Source organism: Fonticula alba (genome assembly GCF_000388065.1).
Source record: "Fonticula alba strain ATCC 38817 unplaced genomic scaffold supercont2.2, whole genome shotgun sequence".
NCBI classification, from domain to species: Eukaryota; order Rotosphaerida; family Fonticulaceae; genus Fonticula; species Fonticula alba.
The window spans coordinates 2,711,527-2,714,495 of record NW_009242972.1 but is presented as its reverse complement, the minus strand read 5'-3'; the positions used below and the strand labels follow the sequence as shown (position 1 = coordinate 2,714,495).

Sequence of the window (2,969 nt, the reverse complement as noted above, 5' to 3'; positions counted from 1 at the left end):
CCCCCCCCCCCCCCCAGCTGCAGGGGGCGAAGCCCGCGTCACCCGCGCCGCAGCAAACACATGCTGTCTGGCACGCGCTCAGATGCCGGCCGCCGGTGCTCACGCCGGCCCATTCGGCCCGGGCGCACACGAGCACTCTCATATGTACGGCGCCGCGGGGTGGGGGCGTCTCCCGGTCGATCGCCCGCCGGCCGCCCAGAGAAAAATGGCCTCCCGCGCCGGCTGCTGCGGCAGCCGGCCCGGCCAGCCCCCCCCGGGGGGGGACTCCAGGCCCCCTTCAGACCGAACAGGCACAAAAGTGGCGTCCGCCCTGCGGCCACGGGCCCGAGGAACAACCCCGGTGCCAAAGGAGGCAGCCGCCCGGCGACCGGGCCCGGAATGATGAACTACCCCCCCCCCGGCCGCCGGCTCCGCGACGATGTGACAGATCGGCCAACATCCTGGCCCAACATGCCGACGCAGGGGTCCAACTGATTCCCTCCCGCCGGCTCGGTCCCCCGGGCCGCCCCCGCCCTGGAGGGGAACCAGGCCAGCTATTGTTTACGGTTGGCGGGGGAGGGCCAGCGCGCGCGCGCGCGCGCGCGCAGACGTCCTCGCCCCGCCTGTCTATCGGACATATGCAAATCATGCGGCGGGTCTGGTGGTGGCGAGGTCGCCGTGTGTCTTCTCAATATTCGGGGGATTATAAAAAAACATGATAATGCAGGCCCGCCCGCAAGAAGTCCGGTCTTCCAGAGGCCCGGCCGCCGCCCTCCCCGCCCGGCGCATGTCGCCCCGGGTAAACATCCACCACGGCCAGAGACCTCCGAGTGGGACGGTGCCCGGGGGGGGGGGGGCCTCTTGTTCCCGGGTGTGTGTGTGTGTGTGCGCGCGCAGCTCGCTTCTCGCCGACAGACGGACCCGGCCCCACATGGCGGCAGGGGTCTCGGCGACATGGTGCTGCGAGGGATTTTGGCTTTTTTGTTCCGCCAGCCCTCGGCCCGCTCGCATTGTCCCAGCCCCGAAGACCAGTCAGTGTTCGGGTGTTTCAGCCCTCCCGGCCCCCGCCGCTGGCCGCCAACTGGCGGGGAACGCGCCTGACCTGTGCGTCGCCCCGCCCGGCCCCCCCCCCCCCTGGCACGGCTGCCCGAGTGATCCCCGCCTCGTCCCTGTTTTCTGACGGACCACATGCTCGCCGCCGCGCCACTTGCGGGCACACCTCCCCCGGCGTCGCGTGTAACGGCCTGATTGACCCCAGGCTCTCCACCCCCCTCCCTCCCAGACACAGTAGGAGGAGGGGCCGGGTATGTGTGGTCTCTGGTAGGTCTCTGACCGGAATGGTCGGAGTGTTTATGCATGTTTTTTTCTAGGCATGTGTCCGCGCGTGTGTGCGTGTGTGTGTGCAGGCTTCTTCCCCCGGGGGTACAGTCGCCAAAAGTAACTGCCGGCCGCACCCACCGGCCGCAGTGTGCCCCGCCCCCCTTCTCCGCGCCCCGTCCGCGCTTCCGTTCCAGGTCGGAGGGCGATCCGCGCTGGGCTCCTGGTTCTCCGGACCTGCTGCGCGGTGGCCCTTCCCCCTTCGTCGGGCCTGGAACACAGCTCCGCCGCTTCGCGGCTCTGCCTTCCTTGGGGCGGCCCTTGCTGGATGGGTTCTTTGGCTGCACACGCGCCCCCCCCCCCCCCCCCCCTGTGTGCCAGTGAGTCTTCCCCCTGGCTGCGGGGGCCGGGGTGGGGGCGGCCAGGCCTCGCTCGCCGCTTGGGGGCGCACGCCCAGGGTGCCGGCCCCCAGCCCACGCGCCCTCCGCGGCTTGCACGCCGGGCTGGGGAAACCCGACCCAGGCCAGTATATTATTGTCCTCCTCGGCTAACCGGCCGGCCGGCCAGATGCTCCCCGGCCCCCCCCCCCGCCCCCCCCGGCGGCCGGGACAGAGCCGGCGTGGCCTGCCCCGCCGCTGCTGTTGCTTTTACCACTGCCGCGTGCATTCCCCGTCCCTCGCCTCCCCCGGCGGCAGGGTCGCCCGGGATGTATTATTGTCCCGGCCTCCAAGGCCAGGGGCGCGGGGCAGGGGGGGGGGGGGGGTGTTCTTTCTCCCCGCTAGACCCAAACTAGCGGGCGCGGGCCTGTGGCGCGGGCGGGCGGCTGGGAGCGGGGCCAGCCAATGGCTGCCCGCTTGTGTCCCCCCCCTCTTGGCGGCACTCAGCCCATCGGGCGCCCGAGACGATCCGGCGCTCTCTGCCGCGTTCCCACCCTGGCTCATGCCCTCGCACGAGGGCCGGGCGGCAGCCAGCCCGTTGCCCGCCGCGCGTGTTGTGTTCTCCCCCCAGCCCGGGGGAAGGCACATTCTCCTGGGTGATGGGCTTCTTTCTATTTAGTGGTCGCGGTGGGTTGTTGGTGTTGTGCGTCGTTTTTTGTCCGTGTTCCATTCTCCCGGTCGCTCGCTCTCACTCTCGTTCGCTCACGCGCCCTGCCTTTGCCTCCTTCTTCCCCTGCCGGCTCGCCCTACGTGGAGGCCTCCCCCACCTGGTAGACCATCAATTAAGGAAGAAGGCAGCGCTGGACCTCGCGCCGGGCGTCTCGCCGCCGGCGCCGGCCGGAGATCTGCCCCTTGCTCGGCGCGGCTTCCCCCCGGCCCACAGGCCGGGCGCGGGGAGGCCATACCGGCCGGCTCTTCTCCGCCCACCTTGAAGACACATGGGCCAGGGTACCCACTCATCCCTGAAGCCCGTGAGCCACGCGCCACCCTCCCCCCCCCCCCTTCCTGCTGCTCCCTTCCCCCTGTTGATATCCTCCACCCCCCACATCAACACCTACCACGCCGCCCAACACATCCCCTCCCTCCCTCCCCCCCCAGCCACACGCGCGCTTTCCCGCTTCTCCCCGCCCGCTTCTCCCTCCGTCCACGCGCGCGCGCCCTCGCTGCCCGTGACGTCCCGGCCAAGATTTGCTGATCCTCTGAGGTATGCGACTTTCGGGCCATCTGTGCTCCCGG

At 70.8% G+C, this 2,969-nt stretch overlaps 1 protein-coding gene across 1 annotated transcript in view; it reads left to right on the top strand.

Moving 5' to 3' along the window:
• The first annotated feature begins 2,716 nt into the window (after positions 1 to 2,716).
• Positions 2,717 to 2,969, top strand: part of H696_01581 (hypothetical protein) — a 2,973-nt gene continuing 2,720 nt past the window's right edge. Inside the window, exon 1 of the mRNA XM_009495482.1 lies at positions 2,717 to 2,937. The gene's annotated coding sequence lies outside the window, so the exon portion shown is untranslated. The remainder of the gene's footprint in view (positions 2,938 to 2,969) is intronic.